Genomic DNA, 27,328 nt, shown 5'->3' with positions numbered 1-27,328 from the left:
ATGTTTGCACCCCCTGCAAATTTTCTGCCAACGCCCATGAATTATATAAGCTGATTTTACAATATTTCTATGTAAGGCCCGATTAACCATGAGGCACACGAAGCACAGGCCTCAGGCCCCTTGGTTTTGGGTGCCCCCAATTATTTTGCATTAGTACCGTAGGCGTATGTAGTGAAAGTTGTTGTGCCAGTGTGTGCACAGTCGGTAATTTTTAAGTAACGATTTTAAATTGTGTAACGATTGCTAAATATAATTTTAAAATAACATGTTACAAGTGAGGTTTTACAAGTAGCCTAATGGTACTGTAGTATAATAATCCCTGCTCATATGCCATGGAAATGTAGTTTTACATGATTATATACATCACATGTTTCCAGTTAGCCTATAAAATTGGGAAGAGGCTATTTTTAAACACTTATTGCCATGGGTAAAATCAGGTGTTGCCAGAGTTATGATTAAAGTTAGGAAGGGTTAATGTAAGGTTCGTTGCCCAGGACCAAAAAAATTTCAAAAATACAAGTTTTTATTCTCAACAGCTTTATACTTTTCTCAAATTAGGGCAGAATTCCTTATCTGGCAACGCTATTGAGGCTATTTTTACACTGTATAGTGTAAATATAGCCATAGCCATAAAACTAATCAAATGTACCAGATAACTTTACGTAGCCTACAAAAGAAAGTAGTTAGAACTTAGTATGGCCTAGTAATTATTATTCAAGCTCATCAATCAAAATACTCACATTTCTCTACTGCATTTTCAAATAACTGCTAATAATTTACTAATAATTGTAATAATTGTAGACTAAATCCTGGAATACGATTACTATTAATGATGGCAGGAAAACGCGATTATCCAAGTGAAGCGGAAAAAAGGAAAAGAAGAGCTGACAAAGCTGAGCGTGACAAGAATATTTGAAAAACAATACCGTCAATGATTTCATTTCTTCAGAGAGAAGTTCAGGTTGAGTCAAATGTTAATATTGGCACGTCTGCTGCTGAAGCAGTTGCTGTTGTTGCTGATGCATCATCATCATCATCCATTGCATCATCACTAGATGTTAATTCCAGCAATGACGCAGTTCAAGGTGATGTTACATCAACATCCAGCGCCTCCTTACCAGCAGCTCACTCTCCTGATAATCGTTTTAGTCCCAATATTTCTTACCGTAATGATATTGGAAATTTGCCTGAAATAATTACGTCTGACATGAAAGAATAATGGTGTAGTGTTGGCAGTAAAGACTGCCAACCAGTGGAGGCTCGTTAAAGGGAGCTGTGGAGCTGCAGCTCCCTCTGCGATCTGGCATCCAAATAGAACTTGTTGAAAATACCGTTGCAAAAATTTTCCTCGACGTCCTCGATCGCGATGATTCTAAAAAATGTTTTACTGCAACTTACTTTCACTGTTCTTGCATGTTCACTCTTAACATTTTTTTTAAATTCGAATGGAAACTCTGTGGAGCTGAGCAACCAGGTAGCTCCACGAAGGGTAGCTACTTTAACAAGTCGAAATTCTGCCACTAAACTTGACTACAATGAAACCGCCAACCAATCATAAGCTACGGTTGAAGTGACGTAAAAAATGGCGAAAAGAAGATGATAGAAAGCAAATTAAGTGATGGATTTTTTGTCAGCTGGTTGGCTTAGGGGTTAGGGTTAGGGCTAGAAAGTAGTCATTTCATTGACACGAGTTCGATTCCCACCACTGCTATTGCTCTTTTTCTTCTGTAATTACCAAATAAAGTTCAAAACAAGCATTAACTCTCTGGATGAGTGATAGAAGGGTCACAATTGGACGGTAGCCTCTTATAACACGTTCTGATTGGTTGGCGGTTGCATTGTAGTCATTCGCAGTGGCAGAATTTCGACTTGTTAAAGTGGCTACCTCCAGGAAGGAGATGAAGGCATCTATGACGATTTGGGAAAACCCCATTGACGCAACCGCAAGCACAGGCTAAAGCGAAGATTCTTGATCGCCTCTGGGAGCTGTGCTCCCAACGGTTTGACTGTTTTCCAATGTTGCTCAGATAAGCACATACACTGGTGGTTTCGTTAGACAGCTTACCGGTCATTGGCTATAGACTATGAAACGCAGAAAAGTTTTATTATTTGACATAACTTAGCCTGTAAATAGCTGTTCATTGGCTAGATTTGCCTTATAACATTATATAGCCTACTCAGGATTTTGTTCTATCAGTCTACAGTGAGTAATTTTTAGCATACATGGCTGCAAGAGCAATAGGCAGGTAGGGCACTTAAGACTAACCTGTGAGATATTGAACCAGTCTCTGGAGTATTATAGCCTGAGTATTGATACATTATTCCTACTGTCTTATCCCTTTTGAATTGTTAATTATGTACTGTAGACAGATAGAATAAGTACTTGTACTGGCAAGCCATTTTGTATTAACTAAGCTGCTAAATTGGCTACACTGCCTGACTATCTTTTATTTTACCTACACAAAGCTTATGTAAGATTATTGTTTTAAATTGTGCTATCATCATTATACTGAATTTTAAAGCTTTTTTGATCTGGTCATGGACAACTCTGTTCAATATTTGCAAAGTATAACTTTCCATAGGTTATCATTACAAGAAAAGATCAATATTAAACTTGAAGGTAGGCCAACACCTCCCCTTGAAATTTCACAAAGAGCACTATCCAGCAGTAGTAGAAGTTATACCCGGCATTTTAATCAAAATTTATACAAAACTAACTTGTGGCTATGTGGCTGCAGTTCAAAAAATGCATTATTTTGCTTTCCATGCTTACTGTTTGGTGGTGATACATCATGGACAAAGTCTGGAATTAAAGATTTAAATCATATCAATTGAAACATAACAAGACATGATAAATCACGACTTTATTTGAACAACATGGTAAATTTATCTCTTTTAGGTACAGCTAATATTGCTTCCCAACTTGATTCTGGATACAGATTATCAATTGCTCGCCACAATGAGAAAGTAAAAGAAAATCGGCAAATTCTATCAAAAATTATCAACTGTATCAAATTGTGTGGGAAATTTGAGTTGCCACTCAGACGTAATGATGAAACTGTGGATTGAAGAAACCCTGGTGTATTTAGAGGTTTGATTGATTTTGCATGTGAATTTGATTCAAGTTTAAATGCACATATTAGCTCTAGCTCTGTATTCAAAGGAACGTCAAAGATGATTCAGAATGAGCTATTAGAGTCCATCATGGAAATATGCAAAACAATCATTAGAGATCAAATTAATAAGGCGGATTTTTTAGCTGTTATGTGTGATGAAACCACATACATCTATGACAAAACACAAATGGTGATTGCTTTAAGATATGTTTGTAAAGGCAAGGTGGTTGAAAGATTTTGGGGATTCTTTAATCCACCAAACTTAACAACAGAAGCTTTATCGTCAGTTTTGTTGCAAGAATTAGAACCTTTGACAAGAAATTACCCGCGAAAGCTCGTTGCATAAACTTATGATGGTGCAGCTGCCATGAGCGGACCCAGAAGTGGTGTTCAAGTAAGAATTAAAGCAGTTCATCCCAATGCTCATTTCCTGCATTGCTATGCTCACCAGTTGAATTTAGTTCTACAAAAATCTTGTTCACAGTGTAGAAATACTAGAATATTTTTTAACAACTTGTCAGGAATTCCATCATTTTTTTCCAATTCTCCTCAGCGAATGTCTGCACTAGAAGAAGTTGCACATCGTCGAATTCCTTGTTCTCCATCTACCAGGTGGAACTTTAAAAGCAAAACAGTGCAAACTGTATTCGACCTAAAAGATTCCCTTATTGAATGCTGCAGTAAATTGGAGGAATGTAGATCAGAAACTACAGGTAATGCTGCCAGTGGAATAAAGCGAATGCTAAATGATTCTAATTTCTTGTTTTGGTTAGAATTTTTTTACAGAGTAATGCCACATGTAGATATTTTGTATTCACATCTCCAATCATCTACAACGGATGCAGTTAGAATCAGTTCTTGCTTATCTGTCTTCTCTGCTGCTATTCAAAATATCCGTAATAGCCTGGATGAAACAGCAGCACCGGATGAAAGAGTTAAGAGAACATCATACCACAGCAGGATACATGAACCAAAAGAGGTTTGTTACACAATAATTGTTCAATGCAGAGAAAGGTATAAACTCACTGGTCATCTGGAAGCATGCAAGCTGCTGAACTTTTCAAATGTTGAATCTTATCTTCAGCAGTTTCCCAATGAAATATTAAAAAGATGTGTTGAGGCATATCCCATGCTTGCTGAACAAAAGCTGAAAGGAGAACTTTCTTTGTTGTACTCAAGGGAAGATATTTTCATGGGTAAAAATTTGTCAAATTTATTGGGATCATTATCATCAGATGAACTTATGTTAGAAATATTTCTAGAATTGGTGAAATTGTTGAAAATTATTATTACTACACCAATGACAACTGCAGAGCCAGAACGCTGTTTTTCCACCCTTAAGCGAAACAAAACATTTTTACGTAGTACAATGACCACTGACAGATTATCAGCTTTAGCAATGATTTCCATTGGCAAGGACTTGATTTCAGAAACAGAAAATTTCAATGATTTTGTGATTGACTGCTTTTCTTCATCTAAAAACCGACGAATGCATTTAGTTTTTAAATAAATTGTTTGTTTGTACTAATCGATAAACTCCTAACCCTAGCCATATTCGGTGAAAAGAAGAAGTTGCTTGCAAAGTGATTTTACAACGCTGTGATTTTACTTCTGTGAGAGTTCCAGCTTGCTGTATTAACTGTTTTTATTGCTCTGATATCGCTTCATTTGCATGATGACTACGTGTGAGTGTTGCAACGATCAATGCATTCCAGTTGAGGTTAGTTGCAATTTTTAAAGTTTTGTACCATCAAATACACAATTTTTAGTGAATGCTATATATCATAGTTTTATGATGGAAGTTTCATTTGGACTTTTACGGGCAAAATTTATTTGATATCAACATGGCCACCTGGAGATGCGGCCTGATTTGTTACATTTTGCAGATTTTGATTACAGCTACTACTGGTGCTTGACTGACATTTTTTGAGATGTTTTTACTTTTTGCGGTTTCCTAATGACATAAAACTTTTTTGTTGCCTTGGGGAAGCAATAGCAAATGAGAAAAAGTAAGTTGAAAAACGCAAAATCAGACTGTTATTGAAAATTAACAGTCTGACTAAAATCTTCGAAATCGAATTTTCTTTGTTTTTCAACATGTGAGAATGTTAAAACCTATTGTGTCATCTGGGGAAAAGAATAAAGAAAGCGTAAAAATCTAATTTTTAGAAAAATTTATTTAAACGTTCGCCCAAAGTTAGAAAAACTTGGAAATTTCTGCAAAATGTGACAAATCAGGCCGTATCTTTAGGTGGCCATGATATCAATCAATCTGCTTATCGTCAACATCACTCCACAGAAACAGCTTTACTAAGAATCCGAAATGATAGTGTTACTGTACTTGACTGTAGCCTAATCATAGCGTTGTTCTACTTTCTCTTGATCTTTCAGCTGCTTTTGATAGGCTACCTTTGATCACAAAATTCTTCTGAATCGTCTCAAATCAGATTTTGGCATTATAGGAATGGCACTTGACTGGTTCTCTCCTTATCTTTATGACGGAACTCAGTCTGGAGCAATTGAAAACTCAATGTCTTCTGCAACATTCCTTTCTTTTGGAGTTGCTCAGGGTTCTGTTCTCGGCCCTTGGTTCTCGGCCCTTGTCTTGTTTTGCCTCAACAACGACATGGGCTTTCATACCACTCATATGCTGATGATATACAATTGTATTTGCATGTTACTGATGAAGATTTATTGTGTTGTATTAAATCAAAATTCCAAAAATATTTTGTTGATATTTTAAATTGGGTGTACTATAATATGTTAACACTGAATCGAAAAATGTGAGTTTATTGCATTTTCTCCAAAACGGTGTATTTCAAAGTTTAACGACATGACCCTTACCCTGAGTACGTTACGATATTATTAATCTTTCTTCTTCTAACCCAATTAAATTGCTTGGTGTAACATTAAATCAACATTTGTGTTTGGAAAACTTTGTCAGTGACACTTAAATCTTGCTTTTTTCATCTTAGAAATATTGTTTCCATCAGACAGTCTACAAATGTTGATGCTTGTAAAACTTTAACTCATGCACTTGTAACATCCAGGCTTGATTATTCAAATTCATTGTTAAATAACATTGTGCTATTTTGCGTCTTCAAAGAGTTTAGAATGCTGCCAGTCTACTAATTACTTTAAGCGTCAACATGAGCATATTATTCCTATATAAAATCCCTTGATTGGCTTCCAGTATTGTATCGTATTCGCTTCAAATGTCTATAAATTTATAAAGTTTTCCATGGTTTTGCGCAGAGCTACCTGGACACTTTGCTTGTTCATTGCAAACCTGCCAAAACTTTGCGTTCTCAACATCAATACCTCTTGCGCAACTCTTCATGTAAGACACAATATAGAAATTGCACTTTCCCAGCTGTTGCTGGAATCGTTTGCCTATTTATGTAAAAGAAGCTGAAAATTTAAATGAATTCAAAACTCGCTTGAGAACGTTCTATTTCACTGAACATTATGACTGAAAATACCGTATTATTTATCACCATTGTCATGCAAAGTACCCAGGAGCATAGTTTGCACTGTGGATGTGGCGCTATATAAATGTTATGCGTGAAAATTATTTGGACTTAGCCCTCCTAACAAAATGGTTCACGGCACCGGACCGACTGTAGACGTCATCGCCTAAATGTGTAAGTCAGCACACCTCTAAATGTGTTACGTGGTTTGGTATCTGTCTGAGTTAGCTGTGTGTGTCATTGCGATGTTGTCCGCTCAATTTTGTTGGTGCAATGCCCTCGCCTTCCTTCGTACGTCAAAAGGGTTGTATCAAAAAACACGGTCAAACGTTAATATTCAAGGCAAAACTTGCGAGAACTACAGTATATTATCTGAACCTGGTCTCTTCATTCACTTCAATATTAATGTTTGATTACATCTTCCAAACTATTATAGTCTATCTTCCTAACTATATTACCCCAATAAACAAAGAAAAATTGTTTATTTTAAATATTGTGTGATGTAGTCCTGGTCCTTGGGTACTTATTATAAACTGCAACCGGCAGAAGAAATTTCACTATGAGGCAGAATGGTGTTACCTCTTATTTGTCGTCGCTCCTTGGGGCAGGATGTAGTAACCTAACAGATAGTATCCCTGGCTGAAGGTATAGCTTCTTAGCTGTGTACATGTTTTGTAAAGGCCTTTGTTTCATTTCAGGTGCATAAACCATGCATTTTATTTCGCTGCAGCAATACACACTTCCTATGCGTGTTTTAATGATTGACTGCTGTTTCTAGTGCTATTTTTATGTGTTTACACTTTTTCGTTGCTTGTATGCGCTGGAAGAAATTGAATAAACCTCCGTCATAACACACAGCACCCCATAACACCATGGAGTTTTTTAAAAAACAGTAGGCCTACTCCACCTGTATTTGAGACTTCTCGTTATATAAAATCTACTTGTACCTGAATTATGAAAATTGATGTCTGTGACAACTCTTTGTAAAGGTAATTCATACATTAATTTCAATTATTTTCATTGCAATTTTTGCTGGAAATACGCTCAGAACGCACCAAATTCAATGTAATTTTTCAAAAATTTCTGGGGGTATGCTCCCCAGACCCCCCGCCGGAGCGTTCGCCTTCGGCGGCTTCGTTCACCAACAGAAATTAGTCGCAAAAGTAAGTGCTGTGCTATCAAATCATCTAGAAACTGAAGTTGAGAGTGTTTGCACCAATACCAGTGATGTTTCATGTGAAGAAAATGCATTGCAAAACATAATTCCTGATTGTCTTTCTACTGGAACCTATGTAATGTCCAAAGTTCATGCAAATGCAGGTGGTAAATTTAAACATTTCATCGGCCGGCTTGCACATGGACCTGATCAAGATAATGACCATGAAATTGAGTTATTAAAACTGAATTGAGAAAACATCAGACAAATGAAGGACTGTTTTGTGTTCCCAGAAAATGAAAATGTGGCTTATGTGTCTCATTGTGATATTGTATGTCTTCTGCCAGACCCAACCTCTGTTGCCAAAACGAAACGCTTGTCTGGTGTTTTGAAATTTGCAATAAACTTGTCACAATATCACATTGCCGTCTGTGACGACCCCTCCCCAGCTAACTGTTACTGTTACAATTTTGTATTGAATCAGCTTGTTCGTTCTTCCATCTGTTCATGTTCGTTCTAGAAACTTCTTGTTCTTTGCTTTTACACAAAATGCAATCTTTCTTCAGAAAAAGTACAGTTTTCGTGTAAGTAGTAAACCTGTCTCATTGGTCCCATTGGTGTGTTGCAAAGGTCCCACCCAGGTGGGACCAATGATACAAAAAAGTGAACATTTAAAAAGTTAAATAATTTTTTAATCTGTGGTCCAATCCGAAGCCCTAGCTATGCATGAATACAGTAAGAAGATGTGCTTCCCTCAAACGCTTAAGTAGCCCTGTACAGCGAAAATCACGCGCGACAACGGAAAAAATACCCATTTTGTTTCATTGGTCCCACATCTCCCTTACAATTGTTGTAGATACTTGTAACTAATATTTCTTCAATATAAGGTGACAAGTCTAGGAATCTGCATTCGAAATAGATTTATCTCAAAGTTAACTTGGTCTGCATTACAACTGAGATGATTTCACTGTTATGAAATTTCTTCTTCATCACATGGCATGCAGCCTGCATGCTTCTGAACCAATTGGCCTAAGAAGTCCTTATACCTGATGTTTGTGATTTATCGCCTGTGGGCAAAGGGCATATTCAGTAGTGTTCTTTCTGTATCTTGGATTTCAGCACCATGAGGTAAGCCATGTTTTGTATGATTCGCACATCTCAGTATAGCGATACAATTTGCTTTCCCATGCAGGAAAATGAAAATCGAATCAAGTGTATATTTTGCTGGTGTTTCCAGTATGAAATGCGCTCAATTTCCAATCTGTTAGAGAGATTTTTCATCCAATAATTTTTTTGTAACAAGTAGGCTATAGAGCGTTCATGCTGTTAGAAAGTTGTAGGTAAATTGGCTAAATTAATATTGATAAAGTTATAGTTTTGCTTGAACTATTTGTTAGCCATATTTCATCATTCGCAAAGACTACATGGCATTGCATACATTTTAAAATCTGTTTTTTTTTCTTGTCAGTTGATAATATACAAGCAACAAGCGTTCTACAAGACGTATTTTCCACTGCGTTGCAACGATTTATGTGTAATTTATAACTCTGATATTGTTAGATAGAAGTACCGAAGGTAGAAGTGAGATAAAAGTGACGATCTGCTAATTTAGATGACGTCATGACTCCAAAATATCAGAGAAAACTTCAATCGACTTGGGGCAGACGTAAACGTTGATTAAAATCGGAAATATTTTAGCATGTAAATACATTTACCAGATCACAACTTTTAGTAACAATTATAGATTAATTCTATCAACTTAAATTTTTGACCCTATGTTTCACTCCACCCTAATGTGTATTGTGCCTAGGCTATAGAAATTAAATTTTTACCCAACAAATTTATTGAAATAAAGTGTTTGAGTTGAAAAAACGCCAGAAGGCCGTTTTTATTCTAATTTTCCGAAAATAGCTTCAAAATTGAAATTTTTGAATTATAACATAAAGTAATGCTAAACGAAACAAAAAATTACTTTTACCCATAAACATAGGCTAAAGCATTTTTGGGCGTTTTTACATTTCAAAGTAATTGCATCAACATGTATATTGCACTTACATTAACATATATATAACTAGCATTGCACGAAAATGTCTAGTCATCTGAGACGAAATGCTTATTGTGAAGGGCAAGAAGGTAGAAAAATGACCAGTGTAGGTATAGAAAATTCACAAAGAATAAAATTAAAAGCCAAGAAATTTCATATTTCTAGCATATTTCCTTCTATGAAATATTTCACTCCTCATAAAACAACGTGTCGCTACAGATAGGGTTAATGGAACAATATCAAGCCACTCTTTTTTAATGGAACAATCATGAAACACAGACCATGCAAATATTGCCAACTGAGGTTTGTCTTGCATGCCACAACTCTCATCTAATGCGACGCTGAAATACTCACATGCTTGAAGGTCAAAGTGTAACTGTGATTGAATGTGCGTGCTAATGTATGATATTCTGCGTTGAATAGTATGGCGGGACATTTGGATGTCTAGTATCATTTTTTTTTTTTCAGGAGACAATATTCCAATCATGTCCCAAAGGCATTTTTCAACGAACTTTACTTCACTGTATGTTTTTGTTGGCTCGTGCAATGTTCCAAGCCATTTGGTGCGATACAAGCGTTGCTGTCTCTAATTGCTTCATAAACATTTGGAAAAGTGTATCTGCTTTTCTGCCTTTCTTTTCAAAGTGTTTAACTTATGCTTTCGAAGTTCAGTTCTTTTTGGCAATTCCTGGTCCATGTTAGCATAATGATGTGAGCGAAAGTGACGCTGAAGATTTGAAACTTTAAATTGAGCTAATGACACTTGACACACAAGGCCTTCTATTACGTTTAATACAAAAATTTATAATCTCCCAATAGTTTAATAATGTTCGGTGTTCATCTTCATATTTTCGTTTTGCTGTGCATTTTCGTTCGGAAATTCCTCGTCTAAGTTAGCATGATGATGTGAGCTAAAGTTACGATGAAGATTTGAACGTTTAAATTGAGATAGTGGCGCTTGACATAAAAAGCAAAATGGCTTTGCATTGCGTTCAATAAAAAAAATATAGAATCTCCCATTCGGTTAAAAACGTTCTGTGTTCATCCTCATATTTTCATTTTGCTGCGCATTTTTTTCCTGTCATTTTGAGTTTATTAAACTGATCATTCTACAAAATTAACAGCACAAATAGAAATCAATCAATTCAGCTTCACTTTATCTTTAAAAGAAATGACAAAACTACTTTCAAAATGTTTTGGTGATAACCATACCTGCATCCTAATCAAAGCAAACTCGTAGTCTTTCAAACTGCTGAATTGAAACCGATACTAAAGCATCTCAAGTAAAAACATAAAAACACTTTAAAGTAACAAACTAGACAGCCACTTTATCTGGTTCAGATCTCTACCAGGTCGGGTACGGATCTGACCAGATCTTGGTCAGATAAAGTGGCTGTCTTGGAATTAACCCTTTGCGCCCTGCGTGCAATCAGTTCTTTTAATTTGCCTGCCTGGCCATTTTACAGCACAAGAGTGCATTTGGTGGCACTGTGCAGCACTCACAACTCCATTCTGACGACATAAACAGTTTCTATCATGACTCACACGCACTTCCCAACAGTGGTTGGAACGAAGCATCTCGATTGAGAATATCTTATACAAACTTGACTTAAGCATATTCATGCAAGTCATTCTGCACACTCTAACACAAATAACAAATAAAAACACATATATAATAAAAAAGAAAAAGCCACATAATATCCGTAATAATATCGGCCTAAGAGCCGCATGCGGCCTTCGAGTAGCGGGATGGCCACCTACACTAGCCAATGCACAAACCAAGCTGATAGGGAATGGATCTTGATAAAATTTGTTTGAAAGCGTAAAATTTGAAATCCGATGAAACATGTTCAAAACGACGAGCAACCAAAGCAACTTTGATCCATGCGTTTTGATGCAAGAAAGCAGTGCAAACAAATGAATATAATTAAATTCAGTGAACGCTGGTAGTTGCGCATTTGTATGTCATGAAAATACATTCGTTGAGCTAAAACTATCTTGACAGTTTTTCGTTATTATAACAGCACTAGTTGCAATTTATTCCTACCACAGTCAAAATAGAATGATTTTTCTGTCTACAATATGAGAAGCAAACCCAAGAGTCACGTCACAATCCACTGCTTCTGATCAAAACGTTTGTCACGATCTAGTTGAGATCACAGCTCTGTGGTGGCTCAGAGTGGTGATATACGTTGAAATGTAATACAGCAAGAAAGCGCAGTGGTGTAGAATTGAATTTGGTTGAAAATCGAGACAAAACGGTCGCTATTGGTTCTACACCATTCCATCGTTCGCGTTCGTATCAAGATGATATCAACATTTTAACATCATCGCGTCATCTCCTTGATTTCTCTCATTTCATCTGTTTGCTTTTTTTAGTGTTCACTTTGTGGTTATATTAGCTCAACTGTTGTCCGGCATTATTTCTACATGTCCTACCCACTTGGCATGTCTTTATGTCCACACTGTAGTTGTATTAGCTCAACTGTTGTCCGTCTTTTTTGCTACATGTCCTTCCCACTTTACTTGCCTTGATGTCCATTCTGTAGTTATTTTGGCTCAACTGCTGTCCGGTATTATTTCTACATGTCCTGGCCACTTTACATGACTTGGTGTTCACTTTGTTTGATTTTGGCTCAACTGCTGTCCGACATTCTTGCTATATGTCCTGGGTACTTTACATGCCTTGGTGTCCACTCTGTAGTTATTTTAGCTCATCTGTTTCTGCCATTTTTGCTACAATTTTTGCTATTTTTGCTACTTTCTGCCTTACTGACTATTAGGATACAAGTAAACACAGCGACATGGTGTTCGAACAGACAAAATAATAAGATTGGTCTGACTACTGGGATACAGGAAAGCGCAGCGACTTCTATCACAACTCGCTGCTATAAGACAGTAAACACTACATAAAAGAACTTATAGCTTGGCAAACCAAAACAGCAGACACCATTGAAGATTGTTTAAAAACGTCAACACTCTACATTGTCGCAGCAGATGTCAAAGCGCTGTAATCGTCGCTTAAACGCAGTGTAGTCAATGAAGCCTTGGAAAACGCACTTGCAACGCAGACTACCTATCTTGCAGAAGCTAGAAAGACAATTATTCAGTTAAATGAATTTTGTATGAATAATGTTGTAACCAAGTATGGAGAAAACTTCTTCACCCAAACTGATGGGATTGTTACAGGTGACAATCATTGCGTTTCCCTGGCGAACATCACCGTACATTATATCCTTCAAGCTTCAAAAACTATCCTGCAAGAAGCTTGTGTATTTAAAAGATTCATCGATGACATTATTTGGATATCAATTGGTACGACTACTACAAACTCAATAAAATCCGCACTGAGAGAAAGTTTCGCAAAATTTGATTTAGATCTTACATTCCGGCAAACCGACACTACGCAAGAGTCAGACACAGTTGAATTTCTGGATGTCAACCATTGCATCAGTCATAATACAAAGTTCAAGTTTATGACAAAATATTTTGTCAAAAGTACTGCGCTAGATCGCTGCTTCATCAATGGCGCCTCGCATCATCCTTTGACGACTTTCAAGTCAATCGTTTACAGCGAAGCCTTGCGGCTACGCCATCTGAACGAATGCGACGAGGACTTCCTATCTAGCCTTCAGCGTCTAAAAGATAGAGCACTCAGATCTGAAAGACTCGAGCACAGAGATCAATAAGGATTTGCAAGATTGGAGAAACATGTGCAACAAAAATATAATTATATCCTCAGAGAAATCTTCTTGGAAAGACTCATCCACAGAGACTTGACGGTCGTATGGAAGAGAACCGAGAAGGTATCAAAGTTGAGCTCAATAAAGATGCAGGGTAAGAATTCCTTCTGACAAGTTGTTTTATTTCTGAAAAACTAAAATCACCACTGCCAGGCCATTCCTCCACAACCAAAAATAGTGAAAAGCAGTGTACTTTTTCATCTCCAAACAAAAGACCTGATAATCTTAAAGCATTTTATTTTGCATCACTTGCAATAAACTTGCGTCAGTGAAGTCCGAAAGAGCATATTAATTATCCATAGGAGTATTTGTCACAAAACTGAGAAGCAGACTGAATCAAAAAAGTCTGAGCTCTTTCATTTTCGAGCGTTAATATTTTCAAGATCACTTGAAAAGCACGTGTTTTAACAATAAACATTTAATTAATGTGTTTTTTTGCCTTTTGTATATTTTAAGTAATAATAAGTTTAACATCGAACTAAATCGCGGTTTATTCAAAACCCAAACAACCTTCACTTTACGGAAACTCCGCCAATCTCGGTGCCAGGCCTGTGTGAGTTGTTTAAAGCCATTACAGGTACGCAAAACTACCAGTACCAGGAATAACTTAATCAGAGGCTTTGTCAGTCCGAGGATAAAGATGCAATAGGATACTACATACAGACAAGTGAAGCTAAATGGTTATACTGTATGTTTTACTGTGTATAAAACAACCAAGTATCAAGTAAAATTGAGCAACTTTTGAAGTCAACCTCCAAAATTTGCAATAAAACTTCGAATGCAACAACCTATTCTCAACAAGGCTCACAGATTATCTCGCCAAAAGTTATCAAGTTCTACTGTATATGTTCTACTACTGTTCACTGTGAGGTTATCTGTATTACTCGAAAAGTGTATTTTGCTCGGTGTCATCGCGTACAGACGAAGGATTCGTGAAATTTATCTTACAACTTTCCCAGGGAGATGTTATGTTTTTGCGCTGTGACCACTGTAATACAAAAACAAATTATGCTTCTGGTGTGTTTTCACATCAAAACGAAACCTCATCAATTCACTTCAGATAAAACTAACGGCAACGTCGTAGAGGCCATTGCACACTTTTAAAAAGCTAAAAACAACTTTGGGATCTCAGTTCACGTGCAGCGAATTTGAAAACCTTCCTACGTCCAAAGTCAGTAGTTTCCTGTGTGAGTTATAATCATGTCGTAAGGAAGCTACTTCGTCTATTCTTAACTTCAACTTCCTTCAAAACAACTTTCGTTATTATGATCAAACAGACAGCTTGTTCAACAACTCAAATGCACGCACGAAACGTTGTTGTTTGTTTTCGTTTATTTTTCTTAGCTCCTCTGTTTTCCAGTACGATCAACCACTGTTGGGAGTGAAGACAATGATTTTCATACTGTCCCCCTGCAAGTAACATCAAGTAAAATGTGAAAGTGAAACACAGACGCTCGGAATTCGACTCAAAATGTTTACATTGCACAGGAATGGTTCAGACAGAGTCTTCTAGAGCTCAACAACTCCTGTGTCGACAAGTAGTAACGTCTTGCTTTACTCCTTTTAAGCACAGAGGGCAACACATTTATTACTGGAGTGGCTTCAATATGAAAAAGCATCTTTGACCCTCAGTTGAGGGTAACTGAAGTTGAATGAATTCTTCCACTCTAAAGTCCTTGATTCTCCCAATAGGAGCAACATCCATGATGTTGACCAAGTATAGTCTTGCTGGGTTGACGTTGTTTTCACACAATGATATGCTTGACATATGTACAAACGTTTCAACGGAAAAATGTCGTTTATTCGTCGTTTTTTTAGTAATAATGATAATGTTAGGTTTTATTTGTCTATGGTTAAAAAAATCACGTCTCTACCAAAATTTTAATATGACCTTTTCCTGATGACTTCTTGTGTTCTAATGACGTTTCATGTTAAGGAGGAATGTCTTGATTTAACTTGTCTGAAACTAATTAATTTGAAAGCCAATCGTCTTAACCTGGATAGTTTGTATTTTGGAAAAGAATGTACTTCTAGACTGGACTTTTTAAAATCCTCTCAAAGAGTGAGGCCCAAACAAACAGAATTAGTAAATTAATATGGAAATTAAATTAAAATTAAAAAATTAAAATTGTTATTATCCTGCTTTATGGTTTGTTTGTCGTATCCAGGCTTACACCCGGTGGTTGAAGATTTAGATTAAGTGGACGGGAAGGCAAGGAAGCCAATCTTCGTGTCCACCTTCAGGCATGCCTTTAAGTGACCTGCCACAGAACAGACACAGCCGCATGCTCTTGAGCGGTGTCGAACCGGCGCCCTTTCGATTGCCGTTCCAGTGTTCTCACCACTCGGCTATGCAGCCGACTATTATCTTGCGTTATGGTAAGCCCTATAGCTTTCTGGTAGCAAGCACAGTGATTCAGATCATATTCATAGGTAGCCACTTTAACAAGTCGAAATTCTGCCACTGCGAATGACTACAATGCAACCGCCAACCAATCAGAACGTGTTATAAGAGGCTACCGTCCAATTGTGACCCTTCTATCACTCATCCAGAGAGTTAATGCTTGTTTTGAACTTTATTTGGTAATTACAGAAGAAAAAGAGCAATAGCAGCGGTGGGAATCGAACCCGTGTCAATGAAATGACTACTTTCTAGCCCTAACCCTAACCCCTAAGCCAACCAGCTGACAAAAAATCCATCACTTAATTTGCTTTCTATCATCTTCTTTTCGCCATTTTTTACGTCACTTCAACCGTAGCTTATGATTGGTTGGCGGTTTCATTCTAGTCAAGTTTAGTGGCAGAATTTCGACTTGTTAAAGTAGCTACCATATTCATATCATCTTACTTCGGTTTGTTTCCAATCGAGTGCGCGGCTCAGTGGCCACAACGTCTATACAAAGTTCGTGAGGGCGCTGGTTCGGCACTGCTCAAAAGCGCTGTGTTTGGAAGCACTTTCAATAAATAGTTAGCGACGCTACAAAAGTAGCGCACTACTACCCACCTCTGGTGACAAGTTTCACTTGAGTAACATTTGCAAGATGAATTATATTGCAATAGATTACAGTATGTATGTAGCCTACTATTAAATATTATGTGCCATGACTAAAAGTCCTTCCCTTATTTCCACCAAACTTGCTTGTCTCAATTCGATTAAACTTCTTGGTAATATTTGAAATAACTCATGAAATCAAGTCTACCTCCAACACTTTCACTTGGCTATGCTCTTGCTAATTATTTCATCTGTTCTTGCTTTGTCATAACCTTGTTACTTGCAGTTACGGTACTTGCAGCGACATGATGTTCGAACAGAAAAAAAATAAAACGATTGGTCTGACGAATGGGATACAAGAAAACACAACAATTCTATCACAACACACTGCTATGATTTGAGCAAGCATTTGATTTTGAACTGCTGTTTTTTGAAAACGGTGACTGCCAGAAAAATAGTCAATACATAAAAGTTGTTGCATTTTCATCAGTCTTTAGAAATATGTTTACAAATTTTGTGTATTGTTTTTTGAAAATACCTTAAATGATTAAAATTTCTGACAAAATTCAAAAATTTTGCTTTTTTGATTTATTTTTCGTTTCCATTTAGATATCCAAACAAAAATGGTTATACGTCAATTCAAAGCTGATGATTTTTTTTAGATACAGACAATAACCCTAACCTAAACCTTTCGTCTTAGAATGATCAGCTTTGAAACCCAAATCTTAACCCTTCGTTCTACAGTAGATTCTAGAATCATCGGCTTTGAATTGTCGGCTTTGAAAATTGTCTGCTTTGAATTGTCATGCTACCAACAAAAATCTTCAAATTGCGTTAAACATCACCGGTAGATGTCAGGCAAGTGTTAAGCTTTCCACGCAAACGTTGCAGTTTTGATTTTTATTCGTTATGCGAAGAAAGAACCGAATAAACTTCACTTTGCACAAAAAATAAAAATTCTCTGTACTGTAAATGATTGAAAGTTGCAGAAAAAATTCAAACACAAACCCAGCAATTTTTTTTCCACTTCTAGAAAATAAAAGTATTCCTATTTCTAAAAAAGTAAGACCCATGCAGTTTGGCAAACAAAGACCAGAGTTATGGTGATTGCAAACAGTATGTAGTTTTTTAGGGCTCGAGCTCTTTAAACAGCCCGTGGCACTGGCAGTTAAAGGGTTGCAATAAATTGTGCTTGGATCGTCAGGTCTTTAAATCTATCAATAGTTCGTACCCAAAATGCAACGTGTTTTCCTTGATTAAAAACATTATTTATCCCTTGGGCCGAACTCGCACACGTGTTGCAAAACAGCCACAAGCTCTTTTTTAAGTTAAATTTGAATTATAAACTATCAAACCGTAACAAAAAACAAAACCTAGCGCAAAACTTGCAACCTTTAAGAACTGAATTTTTCCTGATTCTGAATCAAAACCAGCTCAATTCCGCGAAACTGGTAAAAAATTGGTAACCTTATAATAAAGTTAACCAGATAAAAGACTGAATTGGCATCGTGGAAAGACACAAGACTATTGTCAACAATACGGCATATTTGAGTAACCGCACATAATGAAAAGTAAAATCATGGGCAATTTTCATCCACCTCATCCGCATTACAACTTTTTTTAATCCGCACAAGTGCGTACCATACCATTGGTTCAAAAGCACTGCAATACTTCAAATGTACATGACGCAGTAATACATTCTGTGACGTAACAAATCGATCTTCAAATGATCAGCTGGCATTGTTTTATGTCAATTTATAAGTCAATTACTTTTGATAAATTTATTCCCTTTCAAAATTTTAATATTAACGTGTTATGATAACTTCTTGTATTCTGAAGTCGCCTCATTTTAAGAAGGAATGTCTTGATTTCAATTGTCTGAAATTAATTAAATTGAAAGAGAATCGTCTTAACCTGGATGGATTTTGTTTTGGTTTATATTTGGAAGTAACTTATCAGACTAAACTTTTTACATTAGATGGAAGCCTCAATGCGTGAGGCCCGGACAATCAGAATTGGTAAATTACAAATTGAAGATCTGAGTTAAAGAAATACTAAAGTTCTTTCAACGTTTTTAAGGTTTTTTAATTCTATGCAAAAACCAGCGTGTGTTATATCAAAATTAAACAGTTTTTTAAATCAAATTTTCCGGAGATAGACGTTTACTTCCCCGCAACAAGTTTGCAACATTGAGTAGACAGGTGAGTCCTTTAACCAGCAAAAAGCCTACACTGGGGACTCGTCCAAACAATGATTAACGTGATTAACTCGACAATATAATATGAATAACAGTTATGTTTAAATTGTTTAGTGGAGTCAGATAACAAATTGTATAGAATTTTATCAGATAGTCTTAAGATAATTAATTAACTTATAAAACCATCAACAAACCTCTAATATAAATGTTACCACATTGGTGACCTCTGAGCGTAAGTCGGGTTTAAAATAAATAAAAGCTTAATTAATAATTTGCGAATCACTCTTCTGACACTTCAACAAGTAAGTTTGGAAAGATTCTCTCTAAAGTTTGAATCATTTAGTAATTTTTATTTCTAAGGTAAAAAAAAAACACGTAGGCTACTCATAATTGTCTTTTTAAAAACATGTTGCTTTATAACATTTCACGCGTTGGTTCGCCAACAATTTTGTGTAACCTACTGTACTTTATAAGCACAATGCCGGCAATTTGTTGCTTGTCGAGTGTAGGCTAACTGATTTTTGTTGTTCGCTCATTAAAAGTAATGAAGCGAATTGTTCAGCGGCAGAAAACTTATTTTAGCCGACGATGTCGACAATTTTATTTTCATACGCCATTTGCCACTTTTAATACTTTTAAACGTTGATTATATATACTAATTGCCTACAAGTCCAACATTAAAAAACAAAGACAGCTCAACATTAAAAAGCCTATAAGCTTTAACGGTAACTCAATTATAGTGACAACCAGTTTGCAATATGGTAAGCCCTGTAGCTTTATAGTAGCAAGTGCAGATATTCAGATCATTCAGGCTGTTCAACATCAGCTCACTTCGGTTTGTTTCTCATCGAGCTGCGTGGCCCAGTGGCCACAGCGTCTCAATAAAGTTCCCAAGGATATTGAGTCGGCATTGATCAAAAGCGCTGTGTTTTGGCAAAACCACAAAGTGCACTCAATCAGAGGAATCCAGACCGATTCAATTCCGCTTTTGAGTACAAATAATAAAAAAATCTTTTCAACTCATAGTATATCAATCTAACACTGAGTAAAGATAAAGTAATGCGTTTATGTAAACCCTTAAAAGTTGCCCAAAAACAAGGTTGCCAGTTCGAAATATTTTAAAACAATCTTTTCAGCTTACAAGTATTTGTGAGAAACACTTTCAATGAACATTTCTACAATTTTATCGTGGCAGGCGACAAAACATTAAGTATGTTTTATAAACAGTTTGTGGGAAAATATTCTAAAACGTTTGCTCGCAAAATCGGACAGTTTATGAAAAGTAAATTTGATGTGGACGTTTTTCCTGTTTATAAAACATTCAAAATCAGTTCATATTTTCAACTAAAGTCCCAGACGCCTTCGCCTCTCTGTTCAAATGTCGTATACAGTTTTACATGTCCGTGTGATTCGGCATTGACATACATCGGTATGTCCACCAGACATTTGACCACGAGAGTACGGGAGCATTTGAACTTTAGAGACTTAAAGAAAAGTGCCATCAAAGACCATATTATGGAGTGTTCCTTTTGCACAAATCGAAAATTCTCTGCTGACTCATTTAAAATTTTACGCAAAGGCAAATCCCAATTTGACACAAAAATTCAGGAAGCGCTATTAATCAAACGCTACAACCCAAATTTAAACAAACAATTATTTGCTGGTGGCGCGTCCTTTCTACTAAACATTTACTAAGTTAGATGGATCACGTTCCCTGTGGTGCTAATTCGTTTGTAGTCATGTAGTTGCCTTTTTCTAATGTAATTTTGTTTTCCGTCCGTCTGTTTGTTTTCCACACTATTGCTTTTAACCGCTGCGTATTTCTTGATGCTTACAATTAGTTAGCTAGTTACCTTCAAGAAGTTGAAATTTATTGCATTTTATTAATATTTTCAGATTCCTGATGAGGGCTTAGGTTAAGCCGAAAACGTTTGAATGTTAAACTATTTTGTAAATATGTAAAATATATACTGTTGTTATGCTCAACCCTGTGGTATTGTTGTGTCTTGCCTGTCTTTGGTATAAAAAAGCAAACTCTCTCCCGAAACTATATTTTGTAAACAATCAATGAAAATGTTGATGCAGACAAAGTCGGTTAATCGCATGAGCGATTTGTCAGAGGTTTTGATGTAAATGAATGAAGTGTGCAACCGAGAAGCAAATGCTGATCCATTTATGCGATATATTTCTTAAAGTGGGATGCGTTAAACCAATAATTTTACGTAACATTAGATAGGACTTGGTTTTGGAATTTCAGATTTTGATGCAATTAAACAACTTATACGCTTTCGCGATATGCGCTTAACCGATATCGTGAGTACTGACTACATGTAGGACTAACATGGGAAATCATAACTTGACAGAATGCTACAGATGAAAAAGTTAAATTTCCAAACCTAATTGTTGTAATGTTTGAGAGAGTACGTTTTCGAGTTTGTTTTTGAAACACTTCAACAAATTACACTGGTCAACAGCAAACTTTAATCGAGCTCGTGATTGATTGATTCTAGAAGCATTTTGTGCGCTGATTTCAAAAATGTCTTTACTTTTTTCCTAGCACATCATGTTTTCTAGATATTCCAATTTTAAAATTTTGAAGACATGCCACATTTACAGGCAAGTAAAGCAGTTTTTTTATTCGCAAATTAAGTGTGACGTCATAATAAAACAATGATATTAACAAAAAAACAATGATACGTCATAATCAAGCAAAGGGACAAAATAACTTATCCAAACTTGGAATCTGCTCGCCGGCCGGTTCCTCATGATGAAACCATGTCGCCACCTTTACCTCCACATGGAGGCCTAGATTCCATTGAAAATGATGGTGATGACGTCGCTTCATTAAGCGAACTCTCATCAACAAGTTCTGAGTATCAAGAAGAAGAAGAAGGCAGGCCACAGTTATTTTCCCAGGAGCACCTCAATGATTTGATTAGAGACCTTGGCCTTTCAAAGCAAAAGTCAGAAATCCTTGCGTCAAGATTAAAAGAGCGAAATCTGGTTGAGGAAGGTGTTGCAGTGAGCCATTACGGAAAACGAAACAAAGACCTCGCTGCTTTGTTTAAAGTTGATGGCCCTTGTGCTTTTGTCATGATATTGAAGAACTTTTTCACAAATTGGGAGAAGTTCACAATCCTCATGAGTGGCGAGTTTTCATTGATTTCTCGAAAAGAAGCCTGAAAGCTGTTCTTTTACATAACGGAAATGAAAAGCCATCCATTCCCATAGCACACTCGGTGCACCTAAAGGAATCTTATGAAAACATCGAAATTCTTCTCAATGCTATTAATTACAGGGATTATGAGTGGAGTATTTGTGGAGACCTGAAAATGATTGGAATCTTAATGGGGATGCAAGGGGGATTTACAAAGTACTGTTGTTTCTTGTGTCTGTGGGATAGTCGCGCTACTACTGAGCACTACCAGAAAAAGGATTGGCCAACAAGAAGCTCCTACAATCCTGGATGAGAAAGTGTCCAAAATGTCCCGCTAGTTAATCCTGACAAAATTCTTTTGCCGCCATTACATATCAAACTCGGCTTGATGAAGAATTTTTTGAAAGCAATGGGCAAATCAAATTCAAACGGTTTTCTGTACCTCTGTAAGAAATTTCCAAAACTAAGTCATGCATAGCTTAAAGAAGGAATATTTGTTGGTCCACAGATTCGAGAAGTTTTAAAAGATACTGACTTTAAAAAATCACTCACTTCATCAGAATGTCGAGCATGGCAATCCTTTAAATGGTTATGCTTTGACTTTTTGGGAAATTTCAAGGCTGCTCCCTTCAGAAAAGGTCTTGAAAGGTTGCTCTCAACTTACAATGACATGGGCTGCCGCATGTCCCTCAAGATTCATTTTCTTCATTCCCACCTGGACTTTTTCCCTGAGAACCTTGGTGCAGTAAGTGATGAACAAGGTGAAAGGTTTCACCAAGATATCCAAAGCATGAAAGCACGCTATCAAGGGTTCTGGAACGAAAGGATCAGTGGCGGCTGGTGGCCTCCTGAATTGGGGGGGCTGCAAGGCAGCATATCCAAGAATTGTTGGAGGGCGATATCAGGCGAACCTTGCGGGCGTGTCGCCGAAGGCGACACCCACGGCGGGGGGTCTGGGGGGCCTCCCCCAGAAAATTTTTTACAATTACATTTAATTTGGTGCATTTTGAGAGCATTTTCAAAAGAAATTTGGGAGTGGAATAACAGTCAAAAATGCTGCTGTAGAGCTTGAAAAATACTAATATTTCAAATTTTTATATTCAAAATCAGTGCTAAATACAAATCAAACTATGTTCTATGCACTTCGTCGTTTTCTCAATAGTTCGCTCAGTTTGTTGTCTGCAAATATTTATTGTCGATCGCCGGCATCGGACACGATTGTCCACATACGATCCACACAAAAAAATACACAGAAACAAAAGACAAACAGAAGTACATTCACAGGAATGACGCTGAAGTAAGCAATAAATTTATTAATCAATCGTCCATTTCAGATCATGCGATCCATATCACACAAATTAAACATGCGAAACAAAAATCAATATTCAAAATGAAATATCATACTTAATCTGTTCAAACACCCAACTATAAAAAGAAATTTAAACTTTATCAATCGATGAATGTTGATATCACTGCTGTGCCATAGCAGCCATCAAGGCTAGGTAACGGCATAGCCTACATAGTGGTATTATAATGAAGGAGGTAGTTTGAGTTACGATAGCAGTCATACCTTATCAGGGAATCAACAATAGAGTTTGACGATGATTCACATTACCCAACAAAAAAAAGGCCCTTTTCCGTTGTAATGCATCAAATGTTATATGACATACAATGTTACACAAGACTTGATGTTCACGTAGCCTACGCTATAATGTTTGGGCAAATGGTGAATAATTCTAAATGCATTATTGAATGCAACACGCAAGCGATTAATTCACGTTGGTGATAATTTTCCCATGGTGACATGCATACATTGGGGTACAATAACATTTTTTTATTTTAACTTCACTGGAGCTCTTGTAAAATTTTAATTTATTGGTAAAACAGTATAATGATCGTACTTGTCGGTTTATATCCTTGTCATCACACATTGCCGTGTCAAGAAATACACCCAAGTATCTGACGCTATCTACAGATTTGATTTGACTTCCGTTGAGCCGTGAAATTGGATTTAAATTTAACTTTAAGTGATTAGTTAGAAAATACATAGCAAACGACTTTTTGCAGTTAAAAACGATCTCATTACAAAGTACATAATCTTCGCACACACACAGTATATTGCAGTATACATGTAGTATAACCGTAGCTACATCTTTTTTGGAGCACCCTGCATGTATGCACCCACTGCTCCAGAACTAAAAATGCTTGGAAGTTAACATTTTTTATTCTTTCCTACAAAAATTATCTTTTGCCAGCTGAAGCCAGCTAGCAACCCTGCATGTATCACAATACAGAAGGACAAAGACAAAATCTCAATTCTATCACAAGTATAAATGCCCACTGGATGGCAAGTATAATTCAGTTCAATTCAAATTATTTTTCTTTGACAGAATGCAAAAGAAATGATATTGTAAAAAAGAAATACAGTAACAAAACCAACAAAAGGAAAAGGTGGCAAAACCTTAATGGTTTAAGACGTGCATGAAAGGATCTAATATTGCGGTATATGCATCGATAAATATAGTTAAGCACGGCCACCAAACCTGACACTTTAAAACAAGTAGATGAATTAGTTAAGAATCAGTCGCCTCCTCATTCCAGAAACAATTGGAGCGCCAATTCTTAAAGCAATGAGAACACGACTGAACCTAACATTACAAAAACAAACAAATACACACACACATATTGTAATTATAACCATTGATCTCGCTCAAGCCATAGGTGCCACATTTACTCTTTGCTACACATTACTGAGCATCACATATAAAGGACAGCGGACCTTTATTTATAGATGAATTCCATTCGGCGACTTTTTGCCATGGCAAAATGGTCAATTACCCTCTCGTTGAAATCTTTGGTTTCAGTTATTAAGCGATTTTCTATTGACACCATGGCTAATGCAGAAAGTCTTTCAGTACACAAACACATGGTGCTGCGGGAAAAGGTTTTAATCCTTTTCAGTGATGAAAAGCAACGTTCTGGTTCTGCTGTTGACATTGGAGTGGTAAGTAGAATTTTAGCTAGCTTTATTACTTCAGAAAAAGTTGATTGCATTCCTTCCAGGTTTAGCAACGAAAGCAGCTGCACAAGTCCACTCACTGAATGCATGTCATTTCTAGAATAGAGAACAGACAGCTCCGGTTTGAGCTTGTCTTTGATTAACATAGGGTATGCTTCACAACATTTTTCTAAAGCTTTTTCTGGAAACTGTCTTGCATATTGTGAAGCATTTTTCAAATTAAATAAAGTGCTTGCTTCAAGATGATTGGTGAACTTGAACCTTTCTTGACACTGCATTAAGACAACATCACATACTTCTTTAGCATCAATGATTTGGGATTCAGGCATTCTCCGTGTGGGTGAAGGTGACTCATTGTCTGCAGCAATGCCTTCCCTTATTCTTTGTATTGCTGACAGAAAATTATCCAGAGAGCACTGCACTTTGAATGACTCAAGCTCCACAGACTGCAGCTGAGCAAACAGTATGTCAACATGAGGCATGATTTTCGAAAAGAAATCTAACCAAAACACAAATTTTGGATCTATGAGCATTCGTTTTATACCAGCAGCAGCAAAGCCAGTCACCGAAGAGTTGCTTTGTTCCAAAGTTGAGCAGCATTCTATAAGTGCGTCTTTTACCTCCGATACAGCATTCACCGTCCTGCTTTTAAAATTCCATCGTGTTGCTGATGGGCGAGGAATACACCTTTGAGCAACTTGGTCCAAAGCAGCCATTCTTTGAGGAGATTTGGAGAAAAAACTTGGGATTCCCGAAAGACTGTTAAAAAAGACTCTGACACTGGTATTCTGCGAAGTGGCTTTTTGTATAACCAAGTTTAGCTGGTGTGCATAACAATGGACAAAGTGTGCATTGCTATATACTTGCTTGATTCTTGATTGCACACCATTTCTTGCACCACTCATAGCAGCAGCACCATCATAAGTTTGTGCTACAAGTTTGGATGTATTGCTCCCAAGCAAAACTTTAAGTTCCTGAAATAGGATTGAAGACAGAGCTTCTGCTGTCTGGTTAGCAGGATTAAAAAAAACCCAAAATTTTTCAACAGGCTTCCCATGACTTTCATACCGTAGTACAATCACCATCTGTGTCTTCTCTGAGATGTCAGTAGTTTCATCACACATGATTGCTACAAATTCAGACTGTGATATTTCTTCTTTAATTTTGCTTTTGCAAAGCTCAAGAATCGTTTCCAAAAGCTCATTTTGAATAGTTTTGGATGTACCTTTGAATACCTTTGCAGAATTAAAATGATTTTGGAAGCGTGAGTCAAGATTGGAAGCAAAATCAATTAACCCCATGAACACACCAGGATTTTTTGAGCCTTGACTTTCATCATGTCCCCTTAATGGCAATTCAAATCTGCCACAAAATTTTATACAATCTATAATCTTTGACAATACTGTTCTGTTCTTCGTTACTTCTTCATTATGTTTAGTAATGGAGAGTTGATATCCAGAATCTATAAGTGTAGCAATATTAACTCTGCCAAGCACTGAAAGACTCAAAGTATTGTTCATGTGGAAAGTTGATCTACTATGCTTCTCTGTCTTTCTACTGAGATGTTTCAGGTCTTTCACACCTACTTTGGTCCAGGAATGTTCTTGATCTCCACCAAACAGTAAACAGGGAAAGCAAAAGAAAGCATTTTCACTGTTGCAGCCACACAGCCAGTCATGATCATCATACACATTTCTGTTAAACTTCCTTGCATAAGGGTTACCTCTACTGGTGGATGATTGGGAAATGTCAAGGTTTGGAGTGGGTCTTCCTTGTGCTTTGATGCTAAGTTTTTCTTGCAGAGACAACTGGGAAAACCTAATTTTTTTCAATGACATTACAGAATTATCCATTGTATATAAATTGCAAAATGTTCCAATTAAAGTGTAAATTATTATAGCATAAACCTGTTAAGACAAATGAAATCATTGTCAATTTTTTTAAATGAAGGTAGATTCAGAGTCAAAATAAGAGTATCCATATATATATATATGATATTTTTTTTTTATTTATTTGCATCAGACTCAAGATGAAAGTAGAAACAAAGCAGATACTCAACTCCGAAGAGCTGAGTCGTAATGTACCAAATACAAAGATTGAGTGTAACAGTCTGTTCGCATTAGTTCATATATCCATTGGTTGGAAGACAAGTTACAGCGGGTTACAAACTGATATAATTTTTTACAAATGAAAGCTTGAAAAATGGTGATATTGTTATCAACGAATGCAGAGTTGATGCTGCATCGTCTCTGCAGATTAAACAACATTCTGTAACAATTATTGTATCCAACACGTAAGCGATTACTACTGGATAGAAGATAGTTACACCATAGTTGACAGGCATATAAAGGCATACAATAGGAACGAAACAACACATTTTTAACAGCAATCAAACGTTTGGAAAACCTTGCTTTTAACATGTTTTCAGAACAAT

This window comes from Aplidium turbinatum, chromosome 1 (assembly GCF_918807975.1).
Source record: "Aplidium turbinatum chromosome 1, kaAplTurb1.1, whole genome shotgun sequence".
NCBI lineage: Eukaryota > Metazoa > Chordata > Ascidiacea > Aplousobranchia > Polyclinidae > Aplidium > Aplidium turbinatum.
The sequence above is the reverse complement of the archived record's forward strand: the minus strand, read 5'-3'. Positions refer to the sequence as shown.